At 44.1% G+C, this 20,000-nt stretch overlaps 1 protein-coding gene across 8 annotated transcripts in view; it reads left to right on the top strand.

Moving 5' to 3' along the window:
• The window catches only part of LOC128693242 (uncharacterized), a 664,368-nt gene that overhangs the window by 168,788 nt on the left and 475,580 nt on the right, over window positions 1–20,000 (top strand). Inside the window, exon 1 of one of the 8 annotated variants that reach the window (XM_070089342.1) lies at window positions 2,252–3,332. The exons of the other annotated variants lie outside the window; for them this stretch is intronic. The gene's annotated coding sequence lies outside the window, so the exon portion shown is untranslated. Of the gene's footprint in view, window positions 1–2,251; window positions 3,333–20,000 lie in introns of those variants that run through there. 8 annotated transcript variants of the gene reach the window in all.

Here is a 20,000-nt window from a genome sequence, read left to right on the forward strand (position 1 = left end):
AGGTAGAAAGTTGAAAGTGAACATAGAAAAGAGTAAGGTGATGAGGGTATCAAATGATTTAGATAAAGAAAAAATGGATATCAAATTGGGGAGGAGGAGTATGGAAGAAGTGAATGTTTTCAGATACTTGGGAGTTGACGTGTCGGCGGATGGATTTATGAAGGATGAGGTTAATCATAGAATTGATGAGGGAAAAAAGGTGAGTGGTGCGTTGAGGTATATGTGGAGTCAAAAAACGTTATCTATGGAGGCAAAGAAGGGAATATATGAAAGTATAGTAGTACCAACACTCTTATATGGATGTGAAGCTTGGGTGGTAAATGCAGCAGCGAGGAGACGGTTGGAGGCAGTGATGTCCTGTCTAAGGGCAATGTGTGGTGTAAATATTATGCAGAAAATTCGGAGTGTGGAAATTAGGAGAAGGTGTGGAGTTAATAAAAGCATTAGTCAGAGGGCAGAAGAGGGGTTGTTGAGGTGGTTTGGTCATTTAGAGAGAATGGATCAAAGTAGAATGACATGGAAAGCATATAAATCTATAGGGGAAGGAAAGAGGGGTAGGGGTCGTCCTCGAAAGGGTTGGAAAGAGGGGGTAAAGGAGGTTTTGTGGGCGAGGGGCTTGGACTTCCAGCAAGCGTGCGTGAGCGTGTTAGATAGGAGTGAATGGAGACGAATGATACTTGGGACCTGACGATCTGTTGGAGTGTGAGCAGGGTAATATTTAGTGAAGGGATTCAGGGAAACCGGTTATTTTCTTATAGTCGGACTTGAGTCCTGGAAATGGGAAGTACAATGCCTGCACTTTAAAGGAGGGGTTTGGGATATTGGCAGTTTGGAGGGATATGTTGTGTATCTTTATACGTATATGCTTCTAAACTGTTGTATTCTGAGCACCTCTGGAAAAGCAGTGATAATGTGTGAGTGTGGTGAAAGTGTTGAATGATGATGAAAGTATTTTCTTTTTGGGGATTTTCTTTCTTTTTTGGGTCACCCTGCCTCGGTGGGAGACGACCAACTTGTTGAATATATATATATATATATATATATATATATATATATATATATATATATATATATATATATATATATTATATATATATATATATATATATATATATATATATATATATATATATATATATATATATATATATATATATATATATATATATTATATATATATATATATATATATATATATATATATATTATATATATATATATATATATATATATATATATATATATATATTATATATATATATATATATATATATATATATATATATATATATATATATATATATATATATATATATATATATATAAAGTGCTTGAGTGAAGGTGAAAGTAAAAGTATAAATTCTGATTACATTTAAGCAAAATAATAGTGTAATTATTATTATTATTGGTTACGTTAAAGTAATTAACCACACGACGTTAATTGACGTCTTCATTTTTTTTGGTCTCACGGCGACCGGATGTGCCTTTTTTGTGAGAGAGAAACTAAATATGTTTACCAGGCGAGGTGCCACCCAGGGCCAAGGTGGTACAGGGAGAGAGTGCCACCTTTCAGGTGGCCAGGTGCTGCAGGGAGAAGGTGGTGCTACCTTGTAGATGGTGGAGAGAGCACCACCACACAGGTGGTACAGATAGGTGGCACCACTCAGGTGATCATGGGTATGCGTATATCGGCCTCTAGGTGGTCGTTAATCAAGAGGTGCTTCACCTGAGGGCACCTGAGTGCTCTTTCAAGGTCGTAAAGGGTGAGTAGTGGTGCTGAGTGCGTCAGGTGGAGGTCACTAGGTGCTCTTCCCGCGGGCTTGCAGGAGCAGGCGACGCACCTAACCATATCTTCCTCCGCCAGGATCATTACTTGTCCTGCCCCTACCACTTAGAACCTACACATTTCCCCTGCATATGTGGGTGTGAGGAAGGGAGGGAGGAGGGTAATGATGGAGAGGAGGGAGTGAGGCGCCGAATGACTGGAGACCAGAGGAGCTTGTTTGGGGGAAGGAGGGAGTGGGGCACTGTGAGTTGCAAGCTGCCATCTCGCCTTATATTCCTGTTTATGCACTATTTCTAAGCGTTATAACTTCCAGCTGGATTGGTCTCCGCTACGAATGTTACTTCCGCGGGGTTTTACTTACGCTAGTGGGTGTGTGCGACGGGAATTTTTTTAGGAAATGGCGGTGGCACAAGTTAGGCGACTGAGGGATTGCTCGAGTCGAGGGTGGGATCCCTGGTGATGGTGGCGCGAGTGTGTCGCGCCGCGGCGAGCGAGGCGGACGTGCTGGGATGTTTGCTTTACACATGTGGCGATTTCTGTTCGGCAATCGACCAAGGTGCGCTCAGTTGACCGTGTGATGGAGCTTAATGAAGCCTGCGAGGGTTAAAAAGTGGGCTTGTGAAGCCACCCCACCCTGTCTTGCCCCGTCCCGCGGGGCTCGCTTACCCCCGTCCCCTGCCTGGTGCTCACTCTTGTGGTAATTAACAAGTGCTCGCGCGACCTACTCATGTGCTCATTGCCGAAGTAGCGCGGCTGGTCACTACTGCTGCCTGCACACACCTCGGGCTGCTGCCTCTGACACACAGGTGTCAGCACCACCTGCCACTTGCGTGTGTTCGTGTGTGTAACGGACACTTCACAGGTGGGGTCAGCAGCTATCAGCTATGATTATCAGCTGACAGGGTGGTTAGCGGCTGACAGGTTTCTGTCAACAGCTGACAGGTGTGGTCAACAGCTGATAGGTATGATCAACAGCTGCTAGGTATGATCATCATCTGACAGGTATGGTCAACAGCTGACATGTGTGAACATTAGCTGAAAGGTGTGGACAACAGGTAACAGGTGTGGACAACAGCTGACAAGTGGGCAACAGCTGACAGGTGTGATCGTTAAATGACAGGAACGTAAGCACTGACAGGTGGGATCATCAGCTGACAGCAGCGTAAATACTGCCAGAGAAGGAATTTCTTGTGGAGTGGAATGTATCTCATCAAAAATAATAAGTATGCCTCTTAGGCCTGTACGAAGAATATGCAAATAAGCTGTGTTGAAACGTGCTCAGCTGAGTGAACGGACTGACCAGTCGTGCCCTAACACTCACTTGTTGTAAAGACAGTATTGAGGAGTGCCTTAGGAGGCAGTGCCTTTTGGAACCTGAATGGCAGTCTTTAAGAGCGGGGTGCCAACATTGTTGAGGCTGCTCATGACACCGGCTCCTAGAAAGGTATTTGAATATTAATATACCTGAAGCTCCGATCTGATTGTCAAGTACTGGAGCGTCCATCAGGTGTTCTCGTACTGAGGGATCTACTAGAATTAACAATAGGTAAGAAGCTCCAAGTCAAGTTTGTTTATATGGAATAAAAAGGATAGAGAGAGAGAGATAGAGACTACTTTGATCTGCTTCATTGATTTCTGGCTTCTTGGGCATCTTCGTGGCTCCTGGCTACCACCTCATGGCTCCTGGCCACCACCTCATGGCTCCTGGCTACCACCTCATGGCTCCTGGCCACCACTTCATGGCTCCTGGCTCCCACTTCGTATATTGTACTGATTGATTTCCTCCCCCCCTCATTTTTTTCCTTAACTAGTTTATTCCACTTCTCTAGCACCCTAGGGTTGAAGTTTTCCAGTTAGATACCTGTACATGGTTCCAGGGGTCATCGCCCATCCCCCGTGGCCCACTAATGACTCATATGGATTTAGCGCTCAAAGGTAATATAAGACACAGGTGACAGTGTGCTGCTTGCTGTTGCCTTGATCGGTCTAACTGGACGTTGCCTCAGCCAAGACTCTGTTCAGAAGACTGAACACAATCTTGGCTATTTCCTGGCTCCCACACAGCAGCGGTGAACATCACCCACAGTATTCAAGAGGCACTGAATGAATCCAACATACCAGCCTTGCGAAATTCATATGGTAGTGGAGGACAATGGTGCCAGGGGCGTAGCCAGCCATCCTCAGCACCGGCACCAGGCACCAGGCACATTGTTAGGCACTAGCTTTCTTTGCATTAGACTAAAGCCACTGGCTGTTAGGTAAAAGGACACAAGTACATCTAATGCGACGTTTTTATTGTGGCAACGTTTTGCTCTCCAGGAGCTTTGTCAAGTCATTATAAACAATACAAGGATACAGAAGTTATATAAAGGTATTAGAGGTGCAAAGCATAATATAATAGTTGTAAGTAGTAGTTGTAGTAGTTGTAGTGGTCGTAGTTTTAGAGTTTTTGCAGTTGTAGTGGTTGTAGCTGTAGTAATTGTTGTAGTAGTGGTTGTAGTAGTAATAGTAGAAGTATAAGTGGTAGCAGCTATGTGATGGATTTATTGTTTTTGAGAAGAATTCTTACTAGTACTTCAGAGATGATGAAGCTGCCTTTATTCTGTTTGTGATACAAATACTGATTAATGATGATTCAAGGCATTTACGTCTGCGAATTTTTTTGACCACTAGGCTGGCGTCGTTGAATTTCGTCAGGTGGTTGGCCGGATTTAAAAAAAAATAACTGACAATGAAGACAACTTCAAAAGTGACGTTTTGGAATGAGAATGTGTTGCAGGTGACCAACAAACCTTGTTCATACGTTTCGCCCAGGCCTTTTTGCTGTGGTGAGCGAAATGTTGTGACTATTGAGCTAAATTAAGCTTTTGTTTAGGCCTTTGGGTGCATAAAATAAAAAAAAATTATATAATAGGCAGGACAGATGCCACACACACCTAAGAAGTATGTTCTGTAAAGGATAAAAAGGCACAATATCGTGACTGAAACAATACATGAATACCCTGCACATAGGAGAAAGTAGCTTATGACGAAGATGAGGGAGCCACTATATATACTGGCTCCTATGTATACTGGCTCCTGTGTATTCTGGCTCCTATGTATACTGGCTTCTTCACCTTCGTGTGTTTAACTTTTAGATGGCCCAAGTCGGACCGAAGCGCCAGCAGGAGTTTTTTTTCTCTCTCTCCCTCCAGTGTGAGGGTTATTTGTGTATATTATGTAGATTTAACCCAGAATAAGTCAATAAAGCCAAAGACTGTGACATATTCTCCTGGTCCTCAGCATCGTTCCTGGCTTTTCCCAGGTCCTGGCTCTCTAAAACTGCCAGAATCCATTTTTATCCTCCATAACTAAGATAACAGCTTGCCCTCATCCTTGCCCCAACACGCTCTTATACTCTCCATTGTGGCTATCAAGAGCCCCGCCCCTGCTCACCCACCCACCCACCCAAGCGCACCCAACAGGCTACAAATACCCGCACTGTTTGGGTGCTGGTGGTGGTTACAAGAAGTCGGTGTGTGAGGTGCTGAATGCCCGTATCAGAGCAAGGAAGGGAGGGTGTGGTGATGCTGTTACTGCTGTGATGCTGCCTCTACTGATACTGCTGTGATGCTGCCTCTACTGATACCGCTGTGATGTTGCCTCCACTGATACTGCTGTGATGTTGCCTTTACTGATACTGCCGTGATGCTGCTGTTGCTACTGCTGTGATGCTGCCTCTACTGATACTCCTGTGATGCTGCTGCTGCTACTACTGAGGATACTATGCTGCTTTTGTTGTTCTAATGCTGGTGCTACTTGACTGCTGCTTCAGCAGAGAATGAGAAATAGACAACAGAAAGAGAGAGAGAGAGAGAGAGAGAGAGAGAGAGAGAGAGAGAGATAGAGAGAGATAGAGAGACACAGAAAGAGAGACAGAGAGATGATAATATCTAATTTATTTTCTGGCCATTACCCCCCCCCCAAAAAAAAAAAAATGTAACCAAGAAGGCAGAGACAATCTGATAGTAACATTGGCAGACAGGGACATTGGCAGACAGACAGAAATCTGACTCTTACAAATTCGGGCAGTCAAAAACCTTACAGAGTTGAGAAGCATCCGGGAGACAAGTTCACTGTGTCCTCGAGTATGCACCACTCTCCAGGATGGTATGGCCGCTTCCTTATCGTGTCCCCTGACTTGTGGACACGGTAGAGGACCGTACAAGGCGACTCATATATTAATGGTTTACAAAACCGACAAGTAGATGAGCGAGGCACATGAGCAACACTTGGGTTTCTTTAGTATGGAGACGTTTCGCCAGCCAGTGGTTTTATCGGTCTAGTACGGAGAATAAGACTGGAGATGACGGAATACACGAAGCACTGGATACCTTTGAAGAGTTTTGAGAGTTTTAGTACTCTCGGAGCCCGGCTTTGGGCCAGGTTCGTCTGGTGCTTGCCTGGTTAACCAGGCTGTTGCTTCTGGAGGCTCGCTGCTCCACATATCTGTCACAGCCTGGTTAATCTGGCACCTGGTGAAGATACTTGCCCAGTTTCCTCTCGAAGGCTTCTTCACTTGTTCCAGCCGTGTTTCTGATATCTTCTGGTAAGATGTTGAATAGTCTGGGACCCTGGATGTTAATACAGTGTTCCCTTATTGTCCTCACCGCACCCCTGCTTCAGGTGATCACTCAGTCTTGGCGACTCAACTCTCGCCTCGACCCGGCTGGGTTACACAGATAACCGGATAAATCAGCCAAAGAACGTAGTTTGAAGGAAAAAGCTGGACATAACCTTAGTGTGTGTTTGTCAAACATTAGAAGTCATATTAGGAGACAAGTATATAAAATATCGATGTAATAGGAACATGGAAGCCTGAGTCAACAGTTCAACGCCCTCAAAACCCCGCTTATGACCCAACTTCGTTGACAGCCCAAAGACAGCTATTACACCACACGACGGACAGCTACCATCAGTTTCACTCTTGGTTGTATTCTTCTCAAGGACTTCACTCCATTAGCGAGCACTGACGCCTCGAATATGGAACTGGTTCTGACAACATATTGACATTAGAAAAATCGAGTCAGCGGACCGCATGAAAGTTCTGAGCCACAGGTGATCTCCAGCTTCAAACTGCGAGTGTGTTGCGCAAGAAAATATTATAAATGCATTGCTAGGAGGCTGACCTTTGAAATGAGCTGAGCTGGGATCACATCTCTTAAGTTCTTAAAGCAAATCCTGGAACTCTGAGCCCAACACTGAGATCCTTCACTGCAAACAGAAAAGGAATGTGAAATGATAATAGATAGATAGGCTAGTAGAGGTAGACAGGTTAGTAGAAGTAGACAGGTTGTTAGAGTTACGTTAGTAGAGGTAGACAGGTTGGAATAGAGTGGGAAACTGGCAGGTAGGCTGGCAGGCCCAGGATGGCAGAGACATGCTGGCAGACATTGTGAAAATACTCAACTCATTCCTAACCAATCCTACTGCCCTTCTCTGGTGGGAATTATGAGACAAATATTTACACTTGGGTAATGGTTGAGAGATCTTACAGGCTGAGTTACGAGGCAAGGACTTCCACCCCCTCCCTCCAGCTCTCTCTCTCTCTCTCTCTCTCTCTCTCTCTCTCTCTCTCTCTCTCTCTCTCTCTCTCTCTCTCTCTCTCTCTCTCTCTCTCTCTCTCTCTCTCTCTGAATTGCTGCAGATATATGATTTAGATTCCTGGGTGTTAAACACACAAGAATGCGAGTAAACGAGAAAGTACAAGGGACATGTGAAACAGAGGTCGGATTAGCATATATAAATTTGTGGGACATGTTTAGCTGGGATAGTAGGTTGTTGACCGGTGGAGTCCCCGGGCCGGGTCTTGTCTGTGTGGTGACCCGGCCGGTGGAGTCCCCGGGCCGGGTCTTGTCTGTGTGGTGACCCGGCCGGTGGAGTCCCCGGGCCGGGTCTTGTCTGTGTGGTGACCCGGCCGGTGGAGTCCCCGGGCCGGGTCTTGTCTGCGTGGTGACCCGGCCGTTGGAGTCCCCGGGCCGGGTCTTGTCTGTGTGGTGACCCGGCCGGTGGAGTCCCCGGGCCGGGTCTTGTCTGCGTGGTGACCCGGCCGGTGGAGCCCCCGGGCCGGGTCTTGTCTGCGTGGTGACCCGGCCGGTGGAGCCCCCGGGCCGGGTCTTGTCTGTGTGGTGACCCGGCCGGTGGAGTCCCCGGGCCGGGTCTTGTCTGTGTGGTGACCCAACAAAGTAGGGATGACAGCTTGTTTAAGGCAGGCAAGTGTAACAAGCTGATAGAAGTCTATAGCACACGTAGCAGAGAGAATCCTGTGGTTAGAAAACTTTAGCCTAAATAGGATATGAGCAAGTTTAATCAGAATCTCTCTCTCTCTCTCTCTCTCTCTCTCTCTCTCTCTCTCTCTCTCTCTCTCTCTCTCTCTCTCTCTCTCTCTCTCTCTCTCTCTCTCTCTCTCTCTCTTTCTATATATAAACATTGCTGAAACAAATATAGAATTTTTTGAGAAGAAACTAGACATGTACCTCCAAGTGGCAGATTAACCAGGTGTGATGGATATGTGGGCCAGCGGTGGACCGCCGGGCTAACGGCCTGGTTCATCAGGCATGTACCAAACAAGCCTAACCCAGGGTCGGGCTGTGAGAGTAAGAAAGCTCTCCCAACCCTTCAAAGGTATATCAAAGGTGGACTACCATCCACACCATGAGTATGGGATATTTAAACCTTTGTGGGGCAAGGGTTCCAAATTCGCCCTTAAAGCACATGTGTTTAGGTCATTAAGGGGGGCGACAAGCCCTAAATTAACTGTTATAGCAGCTGTTTCATAACACAGCTTCAAGAGAAGATATGATAAGGTCCAAGAGGCTAGAAATCAGTTAAGCCGATCGAAACACTCCAGGAGGCGGGTCAAGGAGTTGAGACTCGACACTCCCCTGCAACCTCATCTGTCCCCCTTTCCTATATATACTAGCTCCCTCACCTTCGTGTGTTAGTGTGATTTGTAAATGGTCCAAGTCGGACCGAAACGTCGTCGTTAGCTTCTCTTCCCTATGTACGGGTTATTTGTCAATATCCCCGTGATCCGGTCCCAGACTAGTGCTGCTAACCATACCACGGGTGGAGTTAGAACCCGCGATCACAGAGTCACAAAAGTCCAGACCGACTCGTTAGCCACTGGACCAGCTAGCTACAATAAGATTCGTCCAACTAGGTATATTTCTACACCATAGGAAGGTTAGCGTAGGCACCACTGTGACCACAAATGCAAGTTTTTACAGACGAATCTCCCGCTAGCGTGGCCGTGAACATGACTCACGAGTTATAGTGCTGCTAGTTGGTCCGGGACCGGTGAACACCCTATGGGTCACTTACCAAGTACACAGTAACACTACTGACACAGTATGTGTCTTCTGGGTAGAGGGTGTTTTTTTGTGTGTCGCTGGTATGTGTCTAGTTGGAGGGCAAGCATCCATATGTGTCCTCTGGGCGGAGGGTGAACCTTCGTATGTGTCCAACATGGATGAGATGTAGATGTATTCATGTATGTGTACATGTGTCCATTGCTGATTATGTATGAGTACTCTGAGGACGTGTGGGGAAAGATAATAAATTTGAGCTGTTTATCTTAGAAAGTTAATGAGGATGAGAAAGAGAGAGAGAGAGAAAGAGAGAGAGAGAGAGAGAGAGAGAGAGAGAGAGAGAGAGAGAGAGAGAGAGAGAGAGAGGGAGAGAGATGAGTGGAGAGATGAAGTCTGGTTGAGGTGTGTGCCTGGACGTGTAGATTAATGAGTCTGGATTTTTATCTATTTTTTCCCTCTCTCCATGTCATCTCTGTTCCTTCTCCCAGATAATCTTTCTCTCTCTCTCTCCAGAGTTTTTTCCTCTTTTCCATTATACCTCCCTGCCTGTGATGCTCTATCTCCCTGCATGTGATGCTCTACCTCCCTGCATGTGATGCTCTACCTCCCTGCATGTGATGCTCTACCTCCCTGCATGTGATGCTCTACCTCCCTGCATGTGATGCTCTACCTCCCTGCCTCCTGGACTCTACCTTCCTGGCGGCGGAGACACCATCAACTAATAAGGAAGGGAGGAAATGCTTCCCACAATGCCTGGTTGGTGACACCAACAACTCTCACAGACACAAGATCAAATTAGAATTGTAAAGTTGCGGCTGCTGATGTTCCCGTTTTTGGAAAGTTGCTCTCTCTGTCTGTCTGTCTGTCTGTCTCTCTCTCTCTGTCTCTCTCTCTCTCTCTCTCTGTCTCTCTCTCTCTCTCTGTCTCTCTCTCTGTCTCTCTCTCTGATATCTCGAGAATTTGACGGCTTTTGTCTCCTCTTAGTGCCTTGGTGATTTATCTGTGGGGAGCCAGAGTCTGGCCCATGGCCGGCTCCGGGAGTAGGAAAACTCTCGGAACTCATCAAAGGTATATCAAGGGTTTCCTCAGTTGTACAAATATGTGAAAGATTCGTTTTAAAAACATGAAATATTTTTGTTACAAGTATATGAAAGAGGATTTGCATCTCTGTTGTGTTCTGGAAACTGAATAGCATCTCATTAGGTTTAAAACCTATCGACCACACGAGAGTGTCAGGCTGCACCGCCAGTCATGGACACCTTAATACCTTAAATAAGGATTAAAATGAATTTTCAGCGTATATACACTTGAGATACACAGATCTCTAGGTGTATATAACCTTGTGTTGACCCGCGTCAATAAAACTAAAGGAACGTTGTTTTAGCTGTGTAAGCAAAGACACAGGAACGTTGTTGTGAGTGTAAACATTGATACACAAACTCTGTTTTATCTGTGTAAATCAAGATACACAGTCGTTATTGTTATGTTTGTGTCAGTGAAGGTACACACACTCTAAGTCTGCAGTATTCTAGATTTTGGCCACGTGCAACATTCTAGATTTTGGCCACGTGCAACATTCTAGATTTTGGCCACGTGCAACATTCTAGATTTTTGGCCACATGCAACATTCTAGATTTTTTGGTCACGTGCAACGTTTTAGATTTTTGGCCATGTGCAACTTTCTAATTTTTGGCCATGTGCAACATTCTAGATTTTTGGCCATGTGCAACATTCTAGATTTTGGCCATGTGCAACATTCTAGATTTTTGGTCATGTGCAACATTCTAGATTTTTTGTCACGTGCAACATTCTAGATTTTTGGCCACGTGCAACATTCTAGATTTTGGCCATGTGCAACATTCTAGATTTTGGCCATGTGCAACATTCTAGATTTTTGGACATGTGCAACAGTCTAGATTTTTTACCATGTGCAACATTCTAGATTTTTGGCCACGTGCAACATTCTAGATTTTTGGCCATGACAACATTCTAGATTTTTGATCATGTGCAACATTCTAGATTTTGGCCATGTGCAACATTCTAGATTTTTGATCATGTGCAACATTCTAGATTTTGGATCATGTGCAACATTCTAGATTTTTGGTCACGTGCAACATTCTAGATTTTTGGCCGTGTGAAACATTCTAGATTTTTGGCCATGTGCAACATTCTAGATTTTTGGCCATGACAACATTCTAGATTTTTGGTCATGTGCAAGATTCTAGATTTTGGCCATGTGCAACATTCTAGATTTTTTGTCACGTGCAACATTCTAGATTTTTGGCCACGTGCAACATTCTAGATTTTTGGCCACGTGCAACATTCTAGATTTTTGGCCACGTGCAACATTCTAGATTTTTGGCCATGTGCAACATTCTAGATTTTTGGCCATGTGCAACATACTAGATTTTTTCCCAGAGGTGAGGTTATGGTAGAGCGCTGCTCGTCCTGTGATTGAACAATAAATTGAAAGCAATACAACACAGCCTAAATAGTTGGTATGTTACTGGTAGTATCAGCCTTATCCACCGAGGGGTAGATCAACTAGGCTGTGTTGGATATGTGGGCCAGCGGGCCGCCAGCAGCAACAACCTGGTTGGCCAGGCAAGCACAAGACAGGGTAGCCCAGGGACCGGCTGCGGAAGTAGGAGCACTCTCGAAACTCATAAAGGCATGTCAAAGGTATATTTGAGAATATACCTGTGTTGCAGTATACTGTTAAAAGTATAATCATATTGCATAATCATATTGCAGCAAATCTTGCATTTTTTTTAATTCTTTGCAGTCATTCGTATTTCGTGCAAATGGAATGATAGACAAGATGCCGAATAATTAGGTTATGACTGAACTGCCACCATACATGTATGTACATGCTGTGGCCACTGCTACTGAGGATACGCTGGCGACACTGCGAAAGGCCTTGACTAGAGCAAGTTTTACCACTAATGTCAGATGCATTTTAATTGGTCTGAGATTTTAGTCAGGTCACATGTCAGGCAAGAGGGGGGGGGAAGAATATGTCAACCTAGCTTATAATCCTCACAAAATTAATATAGTATAAATGAATCTAATTTATACAATCCTGGACTTATATTCAGATTATGATCAGTAATGATTTTGATAAAGTTTGATTCTATTATATTTCGTTTAACTATTGATTTACTTCTTACAACTTCCTCAACCTTTTTAAAAACCAGTTGGGTGGTTAAACTGTCTTACATTAATAAACACACCACTGTCATGTGGGTTTCGAAAACGTGGATAGGGTAAAAATACTCACGTAGGCTGGTAGTACGTATAATATAACGGAATGTGCGTAAAGGCGCCAACCGCCGTCCTGCCTCTCTGCTCTTTATCGTAAGACTAGACTAACTGACCCACCAGTGTCTATGGGTGAGGTGGTGTTTGAAATCCTGCTATGGTCAGCAGCAATATGAATACAGTCAGTGATTCACGCAGAGACGGTTGGTAGTGAGTCATCTACTGGTACACTGATTACTGGTAACTGGTTACTAGGAACTGGTACTACTACTGAGAGCTCGGCGACGGCGGTTGGCGCCTTCACGCACATTCCGTTATATTATACGTACTACCAGCCTACGTGAGTATTTTTACCCTATCCACGTTTTCGAAACCCACATGACAGCACGAGACTCTTGCCCAGTTTTAATGATCTGTTTATGTTGCTGTAATCTTGGTTCAAGACTTTATCCAGTTTACCCAAAATAAAATTGATTGAATTTTGTACAGGGAATCTTATAAACACAGCCATAAGAATTTTTTTGGGGGGGAAATTACTACTCAAATATTTCTTTATATTTTAGAATTTTAAAACACAACTTTGATTTTGTGCTTCTTGAGCAGAGAAAGATATGTTAAGTTTTCTTGATGTTGCAGAACCAACATATTCTTAGTTGAATATTGTTCTTTGTTCTCTTTTAGGATTGTAATGGGTGTTCTTGGTTAATTTAGATCAAATGCAGTTTTGTAAATCTTCAATATTTTCTCATGTATGAACTCTGGCTTGCAGATGCTCAGATCTCTCAAGAACACTGAGGAGAACATAGAACATATAACACTGTTATGATGAATAACAGTGTATATAATAGCAGATATTTGTTAGTTTTCTTTGGTTATGTCAGATACTTTTCCTACAAGGTTGATGGACTGATTATATCATCTTTATTTCATTAGTACACCTTCTGCCTCTGTATTTGACTGAAGAAGCCTACTGTGTAGGCGAAACGTTTCAACAATAGAGATACCCAACTATTACACATTGTTTCTTAATCTTCAAATCTTGTCTGGTGGTGAAAAGGTTACGTGTAGCCTTAATGACCCCTAGTGTAGTCGATAGGTTTTAAACCCCATTAAGTAAACAAGTGAGACGCTGCTAGACAAACTTTGACCCACGTGTGAGGAGCTTTATCAAGACCAACAGATAAACACAACAACACAGACTGTTATTGCCCTTCACGGAGGGGGAGGAGTGTTACTACATGTTTATCGTAGATTAAGATGCACAACCTGTGCTCCTTATATCTGTTAAACTATGTCTCGTAATGGTTGTGGGAGGGAGAGGCCACCAGCCCCGTGGTCAAGCTCAAGACCAGCCCCGTGGTCAAGCTCAAGACCAGCCCCATGGTCAAGCTCAAGACCAGCCCCGTGGTCAAGCTCAAGACCAGCCCCGTGGTCAAGCTCAAGACCAGCCCCGTGGTCAAGCTCAAGACCAGCCCCGTGGTCAAGCTCAAGACCAGCCCCGTGGTCAAGCTCAAGACCAGCCCCGTGGTCAAGCTCAAGACCAGCCCCATGGTCAAGCTCAAGACCAGCCCCGTGGTCAAGCTCAAGACCAGCCCTGTGGTCAAGCTCAAGACCAGCCCTGTGGTCAAGCTCAAGACCAGCCCCGTGGTCAAGCTCAAGACTAGCCCCGTGTCCCAGCCCAAGACCAGCCCCTTCTAAATTAGAAAGAAATACTAGAAAAATAAGAGCTGTTGAAAATATACAAAGTAATATATAGAGCTACCTGGAGTGTACCTGGAGGGTACTCCGGGGATCAGCGCCCCCGCGGCCCGGTCCACGACCAGGCCTGTGTGTAGAGTTTCCATGTTTTTCCAGGCATCTTTTATGTTCATGAGACAGAAATGACCAGCAGTGTTGTCACTGGAGAATATTTAACGGCTTTCCTTTCGTACTCATTTGACAGAACGGAAGACCCTTCCTGGATAATTGTTGTCAACCAGTCTACCACCTCCTGGTATACTCCAGGTATACCTATATTGTAATTTGTAACTGGAAACTTCTGGTGGGTTTGGTCCCAAATCTGCCAACCGAAATAACTCCCTACGAGATCAAAAGGCTCGGCAGACGGTGCAAAATACTCGTGATGACAAGCAGGGGTGCCACAAGCACACTAAGAGATAAATACCATAAGTGTAAAGGGCCCAAGACTTTTCAAATAGCCTTCTATCATACGTAAGGGGAATTATTAACACATCCCTAGCTATCATCAGAAGGAGCTTGAAAAGTTTTTCAAGTTAGTTATTGATTAGCTGGGATGTGATGCATGAGTTGAACTGCTTGTGACCAGCACCAGTAGCCTGATTGATCAGGCCATCAACCAGGAGGCCTGGTTTGGATCAGGCAGTAACTCCCCCCCCCCTGAAATTGTGTTCAGGCAGTTTTCAGGTCCCGCGACCTGGTCTCAGACCAGGACTCTAGGTTGAGAGTTTGGTCAGTCAGGTCCGTAGTGCCGTTATTTAGAGAGTTACCTGCGGTGATCCCCGTATCTCCTTGTGAGGCATTACCTGCGTCTTGAACAACTAGCGTGGGGAGGCCATATGTAGAAGCTGTTGGAGGTTAATGAGGATGAGGTGAATTAACTTTTTGCCAAGAGTTGATTTCCTTAAAAGTCTATGTGTCAGAAGTAAAGTGTTTAGTGTGTTTCAGGGGCTCTTGTTGCATGACCACTTCGACCGTGTCACTCTGACTGACTCTTTCACTTTCCGGACTTAGATCTCTGTTAGTGATCTTCACTTATGACCAGGAAATCCGGAACGCGGAGGCTGTGACCCTCTCGGAACCATCACCAGGTAAACAGGTATTTAGAGAAGTGGTGATGCTTAGGTCTGCTGGTAAGATTCTCATGCTGTGATGCTTGGCTACAACTACCATTGTATCTTTCATAATAATCATCATGAAGATGCTTTACTTGTAGATTCTGGGAATCATCTAACCAGTTTCCTCGTCCCGGACCAGATCTCCTGCTTGATTGAATCAATCAGGTTGTTGGTACTTGCAGCACGAACACCAACGTATTTAAAAAAAAAAAAAACATTTGAAGTGTGAGTCTATCTCTAGTAAGTAAATATCTTGAACTTGCTTGCCTTTTGTGTGTCTTAATGCTCTTCCGCTATGGATATGTGGTGCCTCGAAGGCAAAATAAAAATCTATCTAGTTACAGATGATAAAGTGAGCTTTGTTTGGATTTCTAGTGGCGAGCTTCAAGCTCAGACTCAGTGCTTGACTTTCAGCATTAGAGAGAGCGAGGTAAGTCAGTGTGGGGTTGTGCCTCATGCTGCGACAATTGTTGCTCTGTACTCGCTTCTGAGGGAGGGCGTTGTCACATTAAGCAAGGTAGCTTCTGAGTGAAGGGGAAAACACTGCATGAACCTTATCAGGTTACTTGAAGGTTACCTGAAGATGATTTCAAGGGTCACCGGCCTCGCGGCCCGGTCCTAGATCAGTCCTCGTAGCTGGTGGCCCGATCAGCCAGGCTGCTGGTGCTAGCTGCATGCAGTCCAACGTAGGTATTACAGCCCGTTTGATCAAGGATTAACTTGAGGAATTTATTCAGTTACCTCTTTGAAGATAGCTAGGGATGTGTTAATAATTCTCCTGATGTATGAATGGAGGTGTTGAAAAGTCTTGGCTCCTGTACACTTATTGAGTTATATCTTAGAGTACTCAGTGCACCCCTGCTATTCAGTGGGACTATTTTACATCAACTGCTAAACCTTCTACTTTCGTAGGGAGTGATTTCAATGTGCAGATTTTTAACTAGTCCTTCCAGGTTTTTTCAGGAGTAAACTGTTATGAATGTTTCTCTCTTACGTTCCATGGAGTACAGTTCGAGGAACTTTAGACGTTCCAGTAAATTAGGTATTTGACTGAGAGTATATGGACACTGAAGGTTCTCTCTACATTCTCCAGTTCTTTGATTTCACCTGCCTTAAAAGGGCCTATATTGACTGGTATTACTGACCTCTGTTCTCCTGGGCCTTGTCATACTTACAATAGAAACTGCCTGTGGAAGGTGGCCTCCATTACTTCCTCATCTAGCTCATTCCATTTCCCAAATTTCGTTTTCAAATTCCCCAGCCTCCTAACAAATATCTGGAACTTTTCCATCTTGTAACTGTACAGCCTAAGTTTGGAGCTTAGTGCCAGGGCTGCGTACTCTATGATGGCTCTAATAAACATTCTTTATAACTTCCTAAAGCAGTCTTTGTCTAAGTCCCTGGAAGGTGTCCAGAGGTTTGTCAAGAAGTGAATATACTGCCGAGATAACACTGTTGACGTGTTGCATAAATGAACTATTGTCTTCATTGTAAGATGTTGGTTGTTAGATAGCAACCATCCAGGGAGGTACTACCGTTCTTATATGAATGTGAAACATGTAAGCCTATTAAATCTTTTGCCATCTGGCAGGATTCTTGGTCTTTTCTTTCTGTTTTTTGAACGTGTAAGATAGGTTAGTTTTACACGCATCTGCTTGCATTTACAGCAGTAGACATTTAGCTATACTCGCCTATGCGTTTCTTAGTGTCACTACAAGTGTCAGAACAAGTGCCTCACCAGGCATTTGTTCTGACTTTGATCTTTGTAACAAGGGTACTGACAGTTGTTGTTGCTTGGATCCTTGGCAGTTACAGGAAGTGATCTTAAATTAAGCCATGAAAAGCTAACCTAACCAAACAAACTAAAGAAAATAGATCAGCTTGGAGGATGTTATCTCGCTGTTACGGCTTCCGGGTAAACACATGAGGTAATCAAGTAAGTTAATACGTTGGGAACTAAACGCTGATTATGAGTGCACACGCTACCCCCGTTGATAAATCTTGGATAAGTTTTTAAAGGATTTCTACTCCCAGAGCTGAGCGCTGGGCCAGACTTGTCTGGTGCTTGCCTGGTCAACCAGGCTGTTGCTGCTGCTGGCCTGCTAGTCTACATATCCATGACAAAGTGGTTGATGGTTGGTGGACATACTTATCCAGTTTCCCCTTGAAGATTTCTACACTTGTCCCAGCAGTGTTTCTGATATCTTCTGGTAAGATATTGAATAGTCTGGGACCCCGGATACTGATTCATTCTCTTATTGTACCTACGGTGCCCCTGCTTTTCACTGGGTTTATTTTATACTTCCTACCATATGTCTCACTCCAGTATGTTGTTATGGGAGTGTGCAGGTTTGGGACGAGGTCTTAAAGTACTTTCCAGGTAAATATTATGTATCTCTCTCTCCTCCGCTCTAGTGAGTACATTTTAAAACATGAAGGCGTTCCAGTAATTAAAATGCTTTATTGGCTCTATGTGGGCGATAAACGACTTCTGTATCTGTTCCAACTCTGATGTATCTTTCCTGCCGTAAACTCGTTAATCAACACTAAACAATATTCTAAATGAGAGAGCACAAGCGATTTGAATAGTGTCACCATTGGCAGTATTTCCTTTTTGATAGTTCTCGTTATCCACCCCTGCATCTTTCTGCTGTCGTGGCATATGCCCGGGAGTAATTATGTCGACTGACATAATTACTCCCAGGTCTTTCACATGTTTATTTGGTGATATTCTTGAGTGTTTTATAGTGTCCCTTTTGAGTCTTATTCTTTCCATCTATAAAGTGGTCGGAAGTTGTCGCTACTGAACGTCACGTTCTCAGCGTCACACTGAACGTCACGTTCTCAGCGTCACACTGAACGTCACGTTCTCAGCGTCACTGAACGTCACGTTCTCAGCGTCACACTGAACGTCACGTTCTCAGCGTCACACTGAACGTCATGTTCTCAGCGTCACTGAACGTCATGTTCTCAGCGTCACACTGAACGTCACGTTCTTAGCGTCACACTGAACGTCACGTTCTCAGCGTCACACTGAACGTCATGTTGTCAGCGTCACACTGAACGTCATGTTCTCAGCGTCACTGAACGTCACGTTCTCAGCGTCACACTGAACGTCACGTTCTCAACGTCACACTGAACGTCACGTTCTCAGCGTCACACTGAACGTCATGTTCTCAGCGTCACACTGAACATCATGTTCTCAGCGTCACACTGAACGTCACGTTCTCAGCGTCACACTGAACGTCACGTTCTCAGAGTCACACTGAACGTCACGTTCTCAGCGTCACACTGAACGTCACGTTCTCAGCGTCACACTGAACGTCACGTTCTCAGCGTCACACTGAACGTCACGTTCTCAGCGTCACACTGAACGTCACGTTCTCAGCGTCACACTGAACGTCACGTTCTCAGCGTCACACTGAACGTCACGTTCTCAGCGTCACACTGCAAGACTTTGTTTATATTTCTTTGCAATGTTTCTTAGTCATTTTACTGAGGTGATTTTTCGTGCTTATTTTAGTATCGTACACAAGTGATAAGAAACTGTGTACCTGGAGTCGCTTTTGGAGATCAGCGCCCCCGCGGCCCGATCCCAGGCCGGGTCTCCTGGTTGCTGGTCTACCTGGAGTTTACCTGGAGAGAGTTCCGGGGGTCAACGCCCCCGCGGCCCGGTCTGTGACCAGGCCTCCTTAGGTCAGTGTCCCAGGATGCGACCCACACCAGTCGACTAACACCCAGGTACCCATTTTACTGATAGGGAACATAGACAACAGGTGGAAAGAAACACGTCCAATGTTTCTACTCTGGCTGGGAATCGAACCCAGGCCCTCACCGTGTGAAGCGAGAGCGTTAACCACCAAGTTGATTAAGCTATTGGTGCCCGAAGTCCAATGTATGCAGCACAACCCGGCTGATCAGGAACAGCTTTCAGGAATTTGTCGAGTTCCCTCTTGAAGAAATGGTATGAATTTGTTGGTTATTCCCCTGATAGACCGTACCGCGGGGGCGTTGACCCCCGGAACACCCTCCAGGTATACTCCTCCAGGTATATCTGAAGGGAGGGTGTTGAAGAGTCGTGGTATTTTACCTGTAACTTAACCTTTTTCTCCAGTGGATACTGAGTGCTCGTACAAGTGGTATTTTGCACTTCTTTGTAAGATATTCGACGAACCCGGTGCAGGTGTTGAATGACCACACACACGTGTTTTATTTTATATCTTGGTGTTTATGTCAGTTTTATGATGAGCAAATATTGACTGATTCATTTTGTTTTATTTAGTACCTTACTAAATATTTATTATATTAATCTTTTAGAATTCCACTTATTTCTTTTTTTATCGTCGGTACAAGAACAGTAATAATAATAGCAGATAAAAAGAATTATTATTATTATTATTATTATTATTATTATTATTATTATTATTATTATTATTATTATTATTATTATTATAATAATTATTATTATTATTATTATTATTATTATTATTATTATAATTATTATTATTATTATTATTATTATTATTATTATTATTATTATTATTATTATTATTATAATTATTATTATTATTATTATTATTATTATTATTATTATTATTATTAACAAGAGTAACATTGAGGTCAAGACAAAAGGCAGCAAGAGTTACAATGTTAATGGTGGTCGCTTCTCATTATATCATTTACACACTTAGTAAACTTCTTCCACACTCACTCAGGGAGAGAGAGAGAGAGAGAGAGAGAGAGAGAGAG

This window comes from Cherax quadricarinatus, chromosome 28 (genome assembly GCF_038502225.1).
Source record: "Cherax quadricarinatus isolate ZL_2023a chromosome 28, ASM3850222v1, whole genome shotgun sequence".
NCBI lineage: Eukaryota > Metazoa > Arthropoda > Malacostraca > Decapoda > Parastacidae > Cherax > Cherax quadricarinatus.